This window comes from Podarcis liolepis, assembly GCF_965112155.1.
Source record: "Podarcis liolepis genome assembly, chromosome: 9".
NCBI lineage: Eukaryota > Metazoa > Chordata > Lepidosauria > Squamata > Lacertidae > Podarcis > Podarcis liolepis.
Window position 1 is genome coordinate 34,881,126 of NC_139564.1, and position 18,982 is coordinate 34,900,107.

The 18,982-nt window shown below is 42.0% G+C and overlaps 1 protein-coding gene and 2 long non-coding RNA genes across 4 annotated transcripts in view; 1 reads left to right on the forward strand and 2 right to left on the reverse strand.

Annotated features, from left to right (window-relative positions):
- Positions 1–5,255, reverse strand: part of SLC7A11 (solute carrier family 7 member 11) — a 96,360-nt gene extending 91,105 nt beyond the window's left edge. The window contains exon 1 of the mRNA XM_083520064.1: positions 5,232–5,255. The gene's annotated coding sequence lies outside the window, so the exon portion shown is untranslated. The remainder of the gene's footprint in view (positions 1–5,231) is intronic.
- Positions 1–18,982, forward strand: part of LOC310714658 — a 42,151-nt gene that overhangs the window by 1,969 nt on the left and 21,200 nt on the right. For both annotated transcript variants that reach the window (XR_014529932.1, XR_014529933.1), the window contains exons 2-3: positions 3,581–3,730; positions 4,119–4,316. This is a non-coding gene — a long non-coding RNA (uncharacterized lncRNA). The remainder of the gene's footprint in view (positions 1–3,580; positions 3,731–4,118; positions 4,317–18,982) is intronic.
- Positions 483–1,380, reverse strand: LOC310686500. Its single transcript, XR_014515962.1, has 2 exons — positions 1,140–1,380; positions 483–902 (listed from the first exon to the last, which is right to left on the reverse strand). It is a non-coding gene; the product is annotated as an uncharacterized lncRNA (long non-coding RNA).

Here is an 18,982-nt window from a genome sequence, read left to right on the forward strand (position 1 = left end):
TGGTTTAAAAACATCAGAAAAAAATTAACCTCAGATCTAGCTACTTATATGGTTCACTGGTTTTAATTGAGCCAGCCAGGCTGTTCTGGCATCTGGCTCTTAATCAAGGTCATGCCCCACACATGCATAGAGACCACCTTCTTTCAAAGCTAATAAGACATTGTAGGCAACACATGAAAACACAGCACTGTGCCACTATCTGCTTTATGCAGCCATTTGTTGTCACCAACCCACAATGCACACCTCAGCAAAACCTATTTTGGCAAATGCAACAGTAGTAGAACAGCTATGGAAAGTGATAGAAGAGGGGGCATTAGCTTTTAATTTAAAGTTTATGACACAGAAAATTTTAATTGCAGTTAAATGGACTATTAACATTTATCACCATAATTGTTCTGCAACCCATGACCCAAGACAGTCTCATGATATTAAGAGACTTGGACAAAAATTACCTGTTAAATGGAAGAGGAGACAATCATATATTTTATTTTATTTTTATTTTTTATTGAAGTCAGTTCCCCAGCTTTTGTCTATTTGTCATGCCAGCATCTGGTAGGATGCACCTTTCTGTCCTTAAGTGGTACTTGTATAAATGAGGTCCAGCAAAAGCAAAAAGTTTTGGGGCAGGAAAGGTGTCATTGTGGTGAAATTTTGAAATCGCAGAATAACATGGAGCTGCTACCAGTACATTTCTTCCAGAGTGCATGAAGAAAAGGAGATCTACTTAGCTAGATGTTTGAGGGTGGGTGGGATCCAATAGGCTCCAGATCATCTTTGAACCAGATTTTCTCATTAGATCCATACCAGACTTAGCAAAACCTGCTCAGTGCCTTCAAAGTTTTCTTTCTGTCATGTGACAGCATACCAAGCCTCACTAAGTACAATCCCAAGGCATGGATTGACTACAATATGTAACTGAAAATAAAATAAAAATCCTTCCAGTAGCACCTTAAAGACCAACTAAGTTAGTTCTTGGTATGAGCTTTCGTGTGCATGCACACTTCTTCAGTGTATCTGAAGAAGTGTGCATGCACACGAAAGCTCATACCAAGAACTAACTTAGTTGGTCTTTAAGGTGCTACTGGAAGGATTTTTTTTATCTTGACTATGGCAGACCAACACGGCTACCTATCTGTAACTGGAAATATGTAACTGAGTTAGACCATTCGCACCTGGCCTCAGCTCTAGCCAACAAGAGAAGGGAGGGGATTCAGCTTTCTGCATGCATTCTGAGCTTTGCCAGAGTCTGCAGAGCTTTCTGCCAAGAAGCGGATAATTCTGGAATTCAGAACCAAATTGTCATCTAGTCAGGTTTGAAACTAAGTGCTCAAGGGTGCTCTACATTCAGGCACTAGAATTAACAATAACAAATTGCAAAACATTGTGATCTATCTCTCTCTCTCTCTCTGAATTAAGTACAGTGGTACCTCAGGTTAAGTACTTAATTCATTCTGGAGGTCCGTACTTAATCTGAAACTGTTCTTAACCTGAAGCACCACTTTAGCTAATGGGGCCTCCTGCTGCTGCCGCGCTGCCGGAGCCCGATTTCTGTTCTCATCCTGAAGCAAAGTGCTTAACCTGAAGCACTATTTCTGGGTTAACAGAGTCTGTAACCTGAAGCATATGTAACCTGAAGCGTATGTAACCCGAGCTCCCACTGTATCTCTGTTTTAATTTACACTTATAACTGGAAACACCTTCAGTTCATTCAGGTGCTATAGTCCCTTGGAAGTTACTTCTCCTATAGTAAGGATCAGGATTTGACAACTGGCAAACCAATCTCTAGATGTCTTGAACAGTAATTCCTTATTTTGTTACCTTCACGTGACACCTTAATTGACACATGCTCATAGTATCTCATCATCTGTTACAGATACTAGTTCTTTTGGCTGGGGTAACCCAGTCAGATAGGCGGAGGACAAATAATAAAATTGTTGTTGTTGTTGTTTTGCATCATTGGCCACAAACCATATGAAGGCAGGCTGGGAGCTGCAGAAACATTATGCCTTGGGCTGTGTTCAGGATGGCCACGTACACATGACCAAAAATAGAAGACAAATGAGGACACAGGTTCGCATAACACTGGAATTAGGCGATATTTATGTAGAGATAGAATTCTAGAACCAATTACTAGAGAACTTATTTAAATCTCACTGAAGGCAAGCAAATTAATTTGCCATTCAAATCAAAATTACCCCAAATAAAATAAATGCCTCAGATACTTGGGACCACACTTCGAGATCACCCCACGTCCAGATGACCCAGTCATCCCTCTTTAGTTAATTTACTCTCCATTTATTTCCCACCTAGAACCCTGCTCAAAAACCAAGTCTCCTTTAATAAATTACCATTATTCTTCACTGCCCCCCACATGTATTAAATTTAATTAACTTTCTTAAAATAAATGCAACCACCTCCCAGCCAGCTTGCAACAGCAGACAAAAATATATTTCTGAACAGCGCTGGAACTATCAGGCATTATCTTCCAGAATGGACAGTCTATCTAGGCTTAAAAGTGTTGACCAATATGGTGACTATACCTTATATACCCTATATCTTATAACTATACCCTATATCTTAGCATATCTTAGCCCTTAAGCACTTTACATTCCCAATGTTTTATGAATACCAAAAGCATGTACTTCAAGTCCTTGGAGCTATCAATCACGGAAGAAGCCCTAATACATTCAAACATCACATTACTGTAACTGGAAAAAAGAAAAATTACTACCTCTGTTCAACAAACACCATCCCCAGAGGATAAATATAACTTTGTGAAGAGCCAGGATAAAGAGGCTTGAATATCCCCTTTATCTGATTATTAGGTAGTACTGTAACTCCCCAAACCTTTCAAGTGATCCTAGATAGTTGTTACAGGTTAGCTGTCAAACATCATGCCATATATTCTTCATTGCTGGCTAGGAAACAGAGACATCTGGTTTCAAGGAAATACTTTTGACATGTAACCTAGAGGTTCACTCAAAATCAGTTAAGAATAGCACTTTCACAATCTATAGCATGCAAGTGATCATTATTCCTCCTCTTTTGTTTGATGTGATGATTAGAAAATTAATTATGAGTCAAGAGCTGCCTCATCAACAGTTAGCATTTGAGCAACTGGGACCAAAGGCCTGGTGCTACCTGACATTAGTTGCTCAAGTACTTAGATAAGCAAAAAACAAAACACTTTTCTGGTATGAGGTTGCTGGCCCACTCTTTAAACCAGATTCTCATGTGCCAAATCCTGTCAAAGCCATGTCATGAAATGTGACATTCTCTTCAGGTAGTCTCTTCCAACTTTTCTGCTTTTACCTTTTGCAGGTCAATAGGGGGCAGATGTGCTTTGCCAAAGATTCTGAAAAGATATGACTGCTTGTTTATTACCTTAGCCTGTTGGGCTAAGGCAGGGGTAGGGGACCTAAGGCCATGGGCCTGATGCGGCCCAATCACCTTCTCAATCTGGCCCATGGACGGTCCAGGAATCAGCATGTTTTTACATGAGTAGAATGTGTCCTTTTATTTAAAATGCATCTCTGGGTTATTTGTGGGGCATAGGATTTTTTTTTTTTTCAAAATATAGTCTGGCCCCACACATGGTCTGAGGGACAGTGGACCAGCCCCCTGCTGGAAAAGGTTGCTGACCCCTGGGTGAAGGTATTTAGGGATATCTTGTGGAGTGGGTTCTAAGGACAAGCAGGACTTGACACTGTTTCTCTACACCTTCAGCCTGGCAAAAATACTGTTTTCCACTCCAACTGCAATGTCATTAAGAACAAACTGATGATAAAAATTACTAGATCTATACAATTCTTTTGTCAGAACAAAAATTAAGACAATTCAGAGCCTCCTTGGAAGAGAAGGCTGTTATGTCAGTAATGCCCCCTGCCTTGAAATCGATACCTACTTCTTCCAGTCAGCCATGTTCTTCTATTAAAATCAACTTTAAAATTCAAAGTATAGAAAGTTCCTAAAGGAAAATTTCCCCATGAAATATTGATATAAACAACGAAAACAAAACTCTTTAACATTTTCATTATTTATATCCCTGCCATTTTTCTTTTTACAAATGGTGGATAATTGCCATGTATTTCATGTCTCTTTTATCAATCACTTCTCAGCAATGACTTTCAAACAGTAAGTGCAATAGGTCTGAAAACCAATAGAAGAACAAGCCAGGAACCGAAAAGACATAGATCAGCAACTGGCAATCTTCCTGGCAGATATATTGAGAGCACAGTCTTTTGTCTTTCCACGTTCCGTAGAAATTAAAGGAGTTGAAACAGATTCACAAATTCACAACTTTGGACAACAGAGGAGTAAGTATTACAATTTAGGCAACTTTTTTGGTCTCTTATGCTCTGGATCTGCACACCAGAGCCACAGATATTCATCCAGTCAGCAGGCAGCTGTGTCCATAGTCTGTACCCCTCAGTAGCAAGTCCCTAGCCACTACAACCATCTTTCTCCTCCTCCTCCTGTAAGGGATGAATTGAGTCACCTGTAGTCTTTACGGGTCTCCCTTCCCATCTACTGTAGCCTGCTGCTGCCCTCTTGCATGGAAATATATGGAAAGTAACTTCTTAGTCCTAGTGGTTGAGAGTGCCTTCTGGATCTCCTGCTCCTTTTATTCACACAAACACTCATGTAATAGTTCTCATCTTCCCCCTGCTTTTGCCCTTGCTGTAGTTCCCCTTGTGTCCAAAAAGTCCTCAGCTTCTTTACCAAGGCTAAGTGTGCTGGCGCCTCTTACCATTTATTTCAGCAGAGCAGCCAGGTGCCCTCAAGGGAGGACTTTGAGTCAGAGGACCAGCACAATGATCAGGGGTGGTTTACCACATTTTTGAAATCCAAAGCCCATCTGAATAACTGAAGTAAGATACTCCCCCTTTCTGGTTGCATATTAAGACTATTAACTTCAGAGCTGCAACACTTCTTATACTTGCTGCAGTAATCTATGGTGGTTTCAGAAAATAAGCAAAGTACATGCACTGCTAGTCACCACCACATAAGCCCTTGCTCTCCATCTTCTTAGTTCTTGCCGATGTGCCAAACCAAGGGTTGCTAAGTTTGGGTTTTTGAGGGAGTGCCATGAGTGCCATTTGGTCATTTCTCCCCTGTCCCCAGAGACAGAAAGGGGGAAAGTGCATGCACACCTCTTTCAAATGCTCACTCTGCCTTGAAGCTCCCTGTGTGACCTTGGAGCAGTCACTCTTTCTCTCAGCTGAACCTACCTCACAGGGTTGCTGGGAGGATAAATGTGGAGAGAGAACTGTGGGTAGAACCTTGAGCTGTTTAGATGAAAGGCAATCTATAAATATAATATTGAAATCAATAAATATTCAGTGTCAAGAGTGAAAATCCAATGTGTGCAATTAGTTAGTGATGATCTACTGATGGGTCCTGCATCAGTTCCTGAGTGGAAGAGTTTTCTGCGTAGGATTTGCAATGTGTAAAAAGGCTCAGATGTCAAGATATTTTAGCCAATGATTCTGGAAAACCAGAACTGAACCAACTTTTTTGAAAGGCATTAATCTGCTGAGAACAAAAATCCCTTAATCTCAAACATACAGGGCCTATTGCATAAAACACACCCAACTTTAATGAGAGTATTATTAATGGGCTCTAGCTAGCTTAGATGGAAAGGGCATCACAGGCTCATACTTGATGTGGATTCTGAGATCTTGCCCAGACAGCACCAGGTATTACAAAATCAAGGCCAAGTACAACCACAAAATCATTCTAGCGCCTTATATTAAAGCATCTTTAAGATTAAAGTATTCTTGAAAAAGACATAAACATAATGCAGATAATTTCCCTACCTTACAATTCTTTTTTTTTTTTTAAGAGAGAGAGAGAGGATAATAAACTAATTCTGGATTTTATTTTGGTTTGGGATTTTTCTCCCTTGTGGTTACAGGGAAACTGGAGAATTAACCCTTAAATTTCATAGAATCATAGAGTTGGAAGAGACCACAAGGGCCATCGAGTCCAACCCCCTGCCAAGCAGGAAACACCATCAGAGCACTCCTGACATATGGTTGTCAAGCCTCTGCTTAAAGACCTCCAAAGTAGGAGACTCCACCACACTCCTTGGCAGCAAATTCCACTGTCGAACAGCTCTTACTGTCAGGAAGTTCTTCCTAATGTTTAGGTGGAAACTTCTTTCTTGTAGTTTGGATCCATTGCTCCGTGTCCGCTTCTCTGGAGCAGCAGAAAACAACCTTTCTCCCTCCTCTATGTGACATCCTTTTATATATTTGAACATGGCTATCATATCACCCCTTAACCTCCTCTTCTCCAGGCTAAACATGCCCAGCTCCCTTAGCCGTTCCTCATAAGGCATAGTTTCCAGGCCATTTTGGTTGCCCTCCTCTGGACACGTTCCAGTTTGTCAGTGTCCTTCTTGGTGCCCAGAACTGGACACAGTACTCCAGGTGAGGTCTGACCAGAGCAGAATACAGTGGCACTATTACTTCCCTTGATCTAGATGCTATACTCCTATTGATGCAGCCCAGAATTGCATTGGCTTTTTTAGCTGCCATGTCACACTGTTGGCTCATGTCAAGTTTGTGGTCAACCAAGACTCCTAGATCCTTTTCACATGTACTGCTCTCAAGCCAGGTGTCACCCATCTTGTATTTGTGCCTCTCATTTTTTTTTGCCCAAGTGCAATACTTTACATTTCTCCCTGTTAAAATTCATCTTGTTTGTTTTTGCCCAGTTCTCTAATCTGTCAAGGTCGTTTTGAAGTGTGATCCTGTCCTCTGGGGTGTTAACCACCCCTCCCAGTTTGGTGTCATCTGCAAATTTGATCAGGATGCCCTTGAGTCCATCATCCAAGTCGTTGATAAAGATGTTGAATAAGACCGGGCCCAAGACAGAACCCTGTGGCACCCCACTAGTCACTCTTCTCCAGGATGAAGAGGAACCATTGATGAGCACCCTTTGGGTTCGGTCAGTTAGCCAGTTACAAATCCACTGAGTGGTAGCATAGTCAAGACCGCATTTTACCAGCTTCTTTACAAGAATATCATGGGGCACCTTGTCAAATGCCTTGCTGAAATCAAGGTAGGCTACATCCCTTCATCTACCAGGCTTGTAATTCTGTCAAAAAACGAGATCAGGTTAGTCTGACATGACTTATTTTTCAGAAATCCATGCTGACTGTTGGTGATCACAGCATTCCTTTCAAGGTGCTCACAGACTGTTTGAAGGAATTAAAACAAAATGATCATATTTTGTGGAATATAAAAAGAAAATGACAATGCTGGTGCTGATGACAACTCCTACATTTATATCCCAACTTTCCCATAAGAAATTGTCAACTTCCCCCTGCCAGTATCATCACAAAAACCCTGTGAGGTAAGTGAGGTTGAGAGATAGTCATTGGCCCAAGGTCACCCAATGAACGTCATGGCTGAATGGGGATTTGAACCCAGATCTCCACATTCCTAGTGCAACACCACACCGTGCTGGCATTTCATATCATACATACACTACTAAACGTAACTGCAGAAAGAGTCCACAGGGATAGCAATCCAAGCCAGTCATCGTAAAAATGAAACGCTCCAGTCCCAACTGCATTGTTTTCCTTCTCACAGCTGCACAAACTATCCAGTGTTTTAATCCTTTTCCAGTCCTGTTGTTCACTCCTTGGTCAGCACAGCAAGCCAACCCATTCCTACATACATTTGGGGGTGTTTAAGGGTGTCTCAAGCTGGGCTGCATGCATCCTCGCATTTTCCTTCTGAAGGGTCACCACACTATCCCCCTCTGAGAGCTGGAGTGAAGAACTTTGCCTTAGATAAACATTTAGCTACATAAAAGGGTAGGAGCAAAACAGTACAGTAATAGGACTTGCTATTGACCCAGAGTGAACAAACAATCTTGTCACGTTATCAGAATACATGCGGGGGGGGGGGGGGAGTCGGTTCTCTCTTTAACATCTCTAAGCAGATTCTAGTCAGCATTTTTTATTTAGCTGAGAACAAATGATCTCTGTAGTCCACCATGTGACCACTACTGGGGCCCTCTGGAGTGACTGTGGCAAAGGATGTATACAATCTATGTACAGACCGAAGGTCCCAAGGCCCTGCCACCACTCCCCAAGCAGACCTCACCCCTCTGAGTTGTTTCAGTGGAGGGAAGGCCATGCTGCCGCATTTGAGTCTACAGTGACTTCATAACATGTTTAATTACCACAATTGCACTACCCAGGCCCATGGATCTATAAAAACTATCATTCTGGTCCTACCAGAACTATAGATTTATAAAATCTATTGATATACTATAGAATTTTATAGATCTTGGGCAGTGCATTGTGGATAATTAAACATGCCAGGCAGCCGCTGTAAATGAGAGCCAAGCTAGGCTCGCATTCACATCCAGTGCTGAAATAGCTCCAGAGACCCACCTGGAAGTGTGGTGAGTAGTGGCCCAGGAGGAGGGAGAAGAGTGAAGTGGCCACCATCAGTGGCGGAGCTTCATGCTCCAGCACCGGGGGGGGGGGAGAGCAGACAGGGGTGGGACTGGCACATGTCCCAGGGGCATGGAGTGCTGTCTGCAGGGGTGTGGTGCTCATCCTGGGGGCGTAGGACACCGCCTTTGGGGATGTGGTGCCCAGTGTGGGCAGGGAGGCAGCTGCGATGGCATCCCAACAGGATCGCGCTGCCGGGGGCAGTGCGCTCCCCCCCGCACCCCCCTTCCTCAGCCAGCGGCCACCATTATGCATGGCAAGGAACAGGGCAGATCTCTTGCTCTGGTTGGGGGTGGAGGTTGGTGCAGGTATTGCTGCCCCTGCACGGGGCAGCAGGTAGGAGCTCTGGGGCACATCGACAGCATTGTTGTGAGCCCCCGAAGTCTGCCACTAGCCCTGCATGAAAAGCCTCCCTTGTGCATTCTTTCCTGTCCTTCCTTCAGTTGGAAGAATCAACTGAGACAGCTGTTATGTGTGAATATGCATTTGGATTGACTGGATTATGTTTTACATAATCGTTATGTAGAACATATGCCTATCCCTGGTCACCCACCTGTCTGAGCCGGTGCCTTAAATGGGCCGTAAAACCCAAAGCAAATTCCTTTTTCATTCCTCCCATTCTGGTATACACTTGGGGGGTAGTAATTTGTGTTTTAAGAAGCAAAGAAAACCGCTGTGCAACTCAGCATATCTAAGGCGGAGATATAACAGGATGGGATAGAAAATCCAGCCAAATGGCAAAGACTTCAGCTTTCGAAAGAGGCAGCTGTGGATGAAAAGGTCAACTAGTTTCGTTGTTGAAGTCAACACAAATCTCCTGAACGCTGTTAACCTTAATGCATGTGAACCCAGCATCCCAGATTTAGAGTAATTGCTTTTATACTGATGCAGCATAATGGTGTCCAAATGACACCAAATCCAGCATTCCTTGCCACTAGAGCTATCACTATAAGCAAACATGGCATTTCAAAAATGTGCTTCTTTTCTAGAGCCTTAATAGACTTTGAGGTGCATTCCTACTGACTACAGCAACTTTTCACACAGAGCAGCTGTTTCAAACCAGTGGCCAACTTTAACTAGGACAATTCAGAAATCACTGAAACAACTTTGGAAGAAAGGAGGGGCGGGCTTATTTAATTGCAGTTTGTCCTAGATAAAACACCTGTGCATTACTAAAGAGCAATTGCACCAAACCTCTGTCATCTGTGTATTTGGTGCTTGGTGCAGCTTACGATGGACCTACCTTGCTGAAACAAACCAGGACTGGAGTGGCCACTGTGTGGATGGAAGACTAGAATGGAAACACATTTCTACTTGGGCTATGCCTGGAAAACTGGGGCCGAGCAGTTTTCCCCTTACCCTGCTCCTTTCCAGTGGAAAACCCACTCTTTAGCCATCAATCGGAACAAATGGCAATCCAGAGGAAACCTGAATTGCCATTTGTTTCCATTGGGCGCTATAGAGTGGTTTTCCTGGGGGGGGGGGTGGAGCAGCAGAACAAGAGGAATTGTGGATAAGACCTTAGTGTAAACTGCCTTGAATTTTATCATGGAAGAAAGACAGGATGTGCTATATACTAACAGTGTACTTATTTTCCAAGTCTTGATCCTTATGTAGCAAAAGTGACACCATCCACACTGGTTGCTAGCGGGCTGAGGGAGGACATCCCAAGATTTGAAGTAGTACAGAAAAACTTTGGGGGCTACCTAATAGAAAGGGGCTCATAAATGGGTCAGTGAGGACTAAGCATACTCACTAGTTGAACCTAGGATAACTCAGTTGGTAGAACATGAGACTCTTAACCTCAGGGTTGTGGGTTCAAGCCCCATGTTGGGCAAAAGATTCCTGCATTGCAGGGGGTTGGACTAGATGATCCTTGTGGTCCCTTCCAACTCTGCAATTCTATGACTAGGCACAGAAAACGGACTGACTGTTAGGGGTAGAAATGGAGAAGGGGTGTGTAATAGTATCCTGTTGAAAGGTTGGCTGGCTGGCGCTAAATAGCAGTACTCCACACGGCAACGTTTTGTTATAAATATGGATAAATGTGCATGGCATAATTTGTTCTGGGGCTCAACTCCAGGTTGCCTTCAATTCCAGGAAACAATACTATATATAAAGGTGCTTTCAGGGCAGATGCAGAATGCATTTTCCTCTTCTTTATTAGTAAAAGCATTGCATGAGCCGCACATTAGGGTAAGGTTCTCCGGCAAACCAGGGGAACATCTATTTTCTTCTCGCACGTCACTGGCATTTGGGTATACACAGCAGTCATCTATTTTGATGACAGCTTGTTTTTCATGTCGCTTTCTCTATCAACAGAATTTGCTAATCTGTAGTCTTTGTTTACTTACTTGTTTTATCTCCCACCATTTTTCAATGCAGGGGCTCAGGGCAGCATGCGTAAGGCCCTCCATGAGGTCTGGCACTGGGTCACTGACCCAACACAGGCTTGTTTAGCTTTGGCAAGGCTGCTGTGGCATGTATCTGCCACATGTCCTGAAGATACTGCAATTTCCTCTTTACCTAGCATCCAGGACAAGTTGCAGAATGCCCCTACAACTAAGATACATTTGCAATAGATCCCTACCCCAATCTCAGCATAACCACTTAATTATTTGATCAGATATTTAAAATGAATGGATTTCAAATTAACTGGATTTCTTTTTAAACATCATGAAAGGAAAATATAAAAGCAGCTGAATCGCATTTCTACTTTCTGTTGCTGTTGTTTTTCTTCATGTTGAGACACAGAGGAGTAAGAGTGTGAAGAAACTTCCTGGATTGTAAATAGGTCCCCTAGGAATGTGGGGGGCAGGTAAAGGTAAAGGGACCCCTGACCATTAGATTCAGTCGCAGATGACTATGGAGTTGCTGCGCTCATCTCACTTTACTGGCTGAGGGAGCTGGCGTTTGTCCGCAGAAAGCTTCCGGGTCATGTGGCCAGCATGACTAAGTTGCTTCTGGTGAACCAGAGCAGCGCACGGAAAAGCTGTTTACCTTCCCACCAGAGTGGTACCTATTTATCTACTTGCACTTTGACATGATTTCGAACTGCTAGGTTGGCAGGAGCAGGGACCGAGCAACGAGAGCTCACCCTGTCGCGGGGATTCAAACCACCGACCTTCTGATCGGCAAGCCCTCTGTTCTGTGGTTTAAAAATATGAGAAAGCTCACCAGGTCTTGTGCAATAGAATAGATCCCAAGGCGTATAGTCTATATATAGAATCTGATGAGAGAGTACTGGGATTCTGAAATAGTGCAGATTTTAAAGGGGTGGATAATCAGTCATAGCAGCTCAAATAAATTACTAAAAGTAGCTTTAACAAATTGAGCCTTAAAGTAAAGGGGGGGAGACAAATGTATTAAAATATTTCACACAAGGCCCCTCCAACACATTCTTTTTATTGTGCATTCATGATTATTTCTGCTCATTATGCTATTGGGGCAGTCACCTGAAATCCCAGTTTCAGTACCTTTCGCACCTGCAAGTGTTGGCATGGTCACACTGCTTCATTTCCAGTCAGTGCATATCCCACAACTTCCTGCTGAAATCCTGTAACTTTCAATATGATACATGTTCTGGATTATTTTTGCCCATTGCTGTTGCGCTATAGCCCCATATAAAACATTACACATTTGAAGCAGCATCATGCCATTTTTAATAATCACTGCTGACTTCAAAGAATCCTGAGAAGTGTGGTTTGTTAAGAGGGCTAAGAGTAGTTAGAATACCCCTATTCAACTCAGAGATATAATTCTCAGTGTTCCCTGACTATTAAACCACTCTTTAAATAAGTCTCTAGCCCTCCTAGAAAGTTAGCAAGCAAAATGTGCAGACACCCTTCTAAGCAATTTCTGCGAAATAAATCAGGCCACCTTTCAGTGTTTTTATCCAATGAATGAAGTCAGAGCTGTGGGTTGATTTGTTTGGACACAACAAATAGGGATATCTGGGGTCCTAAAGATCTGCTCTTTCCCCCTTCCCATTAGTGCACCTTTCCTGTTTCTGTCTTATTTTCTAGTCCTTGGATTCTCCATAGTTTGCTCTTCCTTTCCCCCTAACAACCAAAATCCTTGCAGTGGATTTGTCTGAGATTTTCTGCAAATACTACTGCACAATAATCATGAGTGGATGTTGAAGAATCTCCCCTCTCCCCAAAACACATATTGGAAAACTTTACAAAGAGACTTAAGCATGTCTTCTGCTGTGCAGGAGCTGAACACCGGGCACTCATTAAGAATCCACTATATAGTTAATTTACAGTACAATTGTATGCATGTCTACTCAGAATTAAGTCTATATGTGTTTATTGAAGCAACCTAGGCTTTGGTTTATGGTTGGCATAGGGGGAAAACAGGGTTCTTGTGCCTTTCATTGCTGCATGGCAGGCAGAAAAGGTTAAACCTTTTCTAGAATAGAAATACAATGATGGTTAACAAAGTTACGGGGAAAGCTTCATTATGACTGTGATGTCTAATTTTATGTCATGTCATGCCCCTCATGGCAGCCATGTTGTGTTATGCTATACCAGCCATTTTGTTACTGGCGGTAATAGCACTCTCTCAAAATTCAAAATGCTCAACTAGTCCCAAAGGGTTGGCAACTCCTGGTCTAAACTATTAGAAAATACCTTGGTAACAGCATTCTGGATAGAGCTAAAAGGGTTGGAGTGTGGCCAGGGAAGTTAAGGAGTAGACACCAATGCAAAAGGCGCAAATTTTGCTAGAGTTTGATGAAAGTATAGCATCAGGGATCCAGAAATGTTAAGACTTTGCTTCACCTCTTCACTGTTGAAATGGTCAAGGTTTCCTGTGCACTTTTAAGTGTGCTTAAAATTCAGGTTTATTTCGTAATACACTTTAACCAGCAGTTCATTAAAATAAAAGGAGATGATCCATTTTTTTTATTCTTCTTCCTTTCATTTCTACGCCGCTTTATATTTTTTAAGAAAAAAAATCTCAAGGCGATTTTCATCCTATATTAAAACATCAATAAAACATTTGAGAATGAAACATTACTCAAGGAAGTCAAATATACAGTATACATTCAAAGCAACATAATAAACACAAAACTAAAATATTATCGCAAAGATTTCAAAACAAAACCTTGCAAAGAAGGTCAACTACAGAATGCACATTTACAACAAAGATTATCTTAAACGTTTCAAAAGAAAACATTACCAAAGGAAATCAAATATAAAATGCACATTGAAAACAGCATAATTATCAAGAGAATAAAATACTTTCACAACCATATACCTGAAATTCCCAACAACAACAGAACCTCCTCTAGAAATACAACAGTCCTCATCCGACCTCCGGGATTTTTAAAGCAACAGTGTGGAATGTATCCAAATATTTCCAGGTGTGGTAGGAGTTTGAACACAGCACCCCAGCATCCCAACGAAAATTGTTTTCCATGCAGAGATATGCATTATTCAAATCATTTCTACCACTCTTAGAACATATGCATGTCTTTGGCCCAAGCAATTTCCAGGTACTGCACTCCTGTGATAAAATTTGAACCATTTATTAACATAAACATTATGCTCTGAAGTAATCTGTGGCAAAAAAGCTCATAACTTGTGCACTCATTTAGCATGCAAGCATCTATCTTAAGATGCCAGCTGCTTTGTTTTTATGTCTTGCTCATCAAAACAAAAAACAAAAAAAGTGTAATGATAATTCTACAAAAACTAGAATACGCTGCCAGGTGGTGCCAAAGTAATATATCTCCATACTGCTAAATTCACCCATTTTACCACAACTGAAAAGTAAGACAGACACAACCTTTATGCCACGCATAACATATTAAATAATACCATTTTGTGCCTTATGAGCATTAGAAAATAGGAATGTCTGCTGTGGTGCTAGCAAAAGGCCCAGCAGGTGGTGCTGTGCAGTGAGGTCAGTAGTTGCAAGCAGGAAAAGTTATGTTTTACCTTTCCCAAAGTTGTGTCTTGCCTGTTTGTTAATCCTAGATTTCTAATAGTACATTGGCCAATGCATCGCAATTGTAGCCAGACTATTGAATTTCTGAGAGCTTTGCTTAAAATTGCATTGTATGCAGGCTGGCTCAACCACAGAGGTAAACTATGCAGCTAGTGAGGGCAAAATGCCAGAGGCCCCTGCCTCAGCCCTCAGCTACCCAAATGCCTTAACTTCCTGCTGCCATTTTGGAGAAGGTAGTTTTAGCAGCTCATGGCGTGGATAAGATCCACCACGTTCATAGTAACTTTATCATTCCCATCCAAGTAATAAAAGGGTCAGGCTTTAATTTTTCATTTTTGCATTGGAGAAAACTTTCTAGTGTAAGTTGTGCCCAGAATCAGGATAATTAAGGAACGGTAAATGTGTGGGTTTATCGCCTTTTTTCAGGTGAAACGGGAGTTGTAATCTACAACTGGTATCCAAAGGAATGCTCACTTGGGAATGCTCAGTAGGATTGTGGGCCTTTTTATTTAAATAGGCTCTGTGCCTTTATCACACATTACTTTAAAAAGTTTCCTGAGTTTCATAAGTGGCTTGCCACGTGTCCTAAATAAATGCTGACTGAGAAACACAAGCCAAAAGTCTGCTAGGAAACATGGAATTAATTGTTCTGTGCTTTGCATTCTGGCCTCTGTTAGGGATCACGTCCTAAAATTCAGAAGTCCAGATTATTTCATGTTTCGCAAAGCAGAGTGATAGTTACATTCCTGACATTAAAAATTAAAATAAGAAATTAAATAATATTCTAGTCAATACCTGATTATTTAACACTTACTTCCAAACTATCAGCAAGACAGGTTTCCAATTAGTGTGCATATCTAATACTGGTATTTAAAGTTAGGGTATGGAAAGGTTATTTCTAACATTGTATGCTATGAGATAACCTTTCCAATTCAAGAAGGTGGGTTTTTTATCTTCTTTTTTTAATGTTCCATTGAGAGTCAGCCAATTTTTTTTTTAAAAAAAAAATCAAATCTGGAGAAGTCAGCAAGTCTGCATAGAAAGCATGTGAAAAGACTGGAGTAACAAAGTTTTAACAGGTCTGTCTCTGAGCCTGAACAATTTGTTCTCTCCAGGATATTTCTCTGTGGAAGTCCAGCTCATATTACGAGTGACAGAACACCCACAGAGCAAGTAATAAGCGTGCCTAAAATCAATCAAAAGCAATTATTTTACTGCAACTATATTTTCTATTGTATTTTCAAAAGATTACAGCATTTTATTAGATATGTTGTTGCTATAAAGTTGTTTTACACAGCACACTGGTTGCACGTACAAAATTGGCACTTTTGTTATTATTTTCTCCTTGATTCTCATTGCTTTGATATTTGAGTGTTACACTTACTGTGAGTTAGCAGCAAGCTTGCGAGTAGAAGCTAGTTGACCCATTCCAAAAATCTGCATCGTGCCAGCTACTTTGAAACATTATTTTTGCTGCACTGTATACCTTCAAATTCTTATTTAACTTCAAGGTGGAGAAAAGGGAGAGCTGCCAATAGCTACGACCCAATAGCGCCTTTCACATGATAATTGTGCAGGTCATGACCAGGAAGTGGGGCAACATGGCTTGCTCCATCCCCACTGGCTGCACACACACACACACACCCCATATATCAGTACAGAGATCTACGAACAAGGAAGCAGCAATGATAGTCTGGAAGACCCAGAGAGGCCTTGCAGGGGGAAACAAGATGCAAGGCCAATCTGCTTTTTAAAGGCTTGCTCCCGTCTCCCTGGAGGAAGTGTCTGTAGAACCTTTCTGACAAATGAGAGCCAAAGTCTGTCGGTCAGGAATGTCATGTATCTCAGGTACCCTTTCTGCATTTGACTAGAATTATTGGAAGATAGAGATTCAGGTAGGTTGGTCTGACGCAGTCAAAATAAAAAATTTAAAAAACAATGCAGCAAAAATAATGTTTCAAAAATAGTGGCACCTTAGAGACCAACTAAGTTTGTTCTGGGCACAGTAATACCTCTGTGAATGTCCGCCTTGTCTAGCGTCCATTCTGGCGAATGTCCGCGGCAAACCCGGAAGTACCGAAACTGGGTTTGCCGCTCACGCATCCACAGAAACACTAAATCACACTTCGTACATGTGCAGAAACACAAACTGCTCTGCGCGTGTGCACAGACGCATCAGTTTGCCCTGCATCCTTTTTGGCAAAACGAGGTCCGACTATATAAGCTTTCGCTTGCATGCACACTTCTTCAGATACACTGAAACAGAACTCACCAGACCCTTATATATAGTGGGAGGGTGGGGTGGGGTTTTCCTCAGAAGGGTAGTAGGACATGGGTGATTGACTGAATGGGTATGATAAACCTGTTGACAACTGTTAACGACCGCAATTAGTCCTACAGGAAAAAGCAAAATGCAGATGACGAAAAATAGCTTTAGCATGTGTAATGAGATAAGAATCCAATATCTCTATTCAGACCAGGTCTCTCCATAGTTTTCAGTTTAGTAATAAGTTGTAATTCAGCAAGTGTATCTGAAGACGTGTGCATGCACACGAAAGCTTATACCCAGAACAAACTTAGTTGGTCTCTAAGGTGCCGCTCGACTATTTTTTAATTTTTTTTATTGGGACATATCCAAGAGCCTGGCTTGGAGGAATGGTGCGACCAGACCCAGGTCCTTCCTCACATGTCCTATCTTCCCTTTACCCTGGCTTTTTACACTTGGCGTACAGGTAACTCGCACCTTGTGCTTATTTTACTTATGCGAGCACAGCTTTGCGTGGGTAGGGAAAATAAATAAATAAATGGAGAGTGGAGGAAGCCCACTCTACAGTTATTCATTCCCCCACATACACACCTGTAATGTTTATGGGTTGCTCGTGCGTAAGTTGCCGCCTCTCCAGGCTTTGTTGCCTTGTTAAACCTTTCTGTCTGGACAGCCCTTCACTTTGTGGCTGCCTCAGTCACTAGCAGAATCCGTCAGTGGGCGTTTCTTAAATCTTTTCCAACATAAAAGTTGTTTGACACCCAGTCTCCTCCTACTCTCTCTGCGCGAAAGTCTTCTGCGCAGGGTGGGCATGGTAGCGGAGGACCCGTGCTCTCCCCGCTGGTGTCCGGTGAAGAGTCCTGGAGCCCTCTCACCAATTCCCCCATCAGCCCCTCTATATCCCTGGTGTTGCGCTGATTTGCTTCCCCATCTGCGGAGCTGCCTCTCTCCCTGCTGGGCCCTTCTCCAGCATCATTTGAGAGCCTTCCCTCCGCTTCTAGCTCCGATGTCAGTTCCCTGACAACACCTGTACAAACAGCCGTGATCCCAGAGTCCCTACAACACCTTCCCCAAACCAGACAAGCAGCCCTCCACCTGGGAGGGGGGTCGGGTTCTAGCGATTCCTGCCTTTACACATTTTTGTGTTTACACGTGGACCCCTGGAACCTAAGATGCAAATTACCTGCATTTATTGTTAGGACCCATCTATATTTTGCTCAGTTTATTTTGCTCTGTTCCATTTGGAAGAGTTTTAGGCATCATTATTTTTATAACAGACACTGTATGTAAGTGTTGTAATCCATCCTGGGATCTTATGGTGAACTCGGGTAAGAAATCTTATAAGTTTAATATCTCTGGGTACTGTCTCCTACCCTTTAGATGCCCTTCATGTTAAGCAAGACTTAATTCAGTTACTGAGTATACTCTACATCACTTGTCCTCTACCATAACTTTAGCTAACAACTTTTTTTTTTTTAAGATAGCTCAAAAAGAAAATATCTTGGGGATTTCAGAGTCAATCTCTCTTTTGCCCATTCTGTTAAGTATTTTCATTTTCTGGCCGACTTTACCTGCTGTGAAAAAGACAGGCTTCCTGTGTTTTCTAACCATGCATATAAAGCTCTAAGGATTTTAGACACTTTTTAATATTTTTTTATCAAATATACCTGCACCATTCCATTTTTTTATGTAACGCTTCAAGAAAAAAAGCATTTACAAGCTAGATTTGAAACTCAAATCCCTTTTCACCTCATTGACTTAAATTTAGGATGAACGAAAAAGATATTTTCCTCTTACAGCTGCCAAAAGGGGGTCAAAAGGTAAAGCAAGCAGAAACCCTCCACCCCACCCCACAATATTGTTTCTATGGGATCAGTGGTAAAGGCTTTTCCAAGGACAGGAGAAGCTCTAGTTAATGCCTCCATAGAGCTTTTAAGAGATTATTCTGGCATATTGGAGTATGATCCCATCGAGTTAAGAAAAGCTGGGAAACCAATATTAAAATTCAGAATGTGGAAGTTACCATTAGACAGATTCCTCAGTTATATAGCCATTTGCAATATAAGCAGAGCTACAGGTGCACCAATATTTTTTGCCAAATAGGGAACTCATCTACCTCATTGGATTTCAGTTGGCTGCTAGAGAACTGCAATTTGGTGATATCTCCACCTAAAGTTGAATTACATGCCCCATAGTGGAAACACTCCACTCAGGGAGGGCACATGAAAAGGATGCAACAGCCATGCACTGTGGCCGGGGTCCTTCTCATGCCACTCTCAGAATCC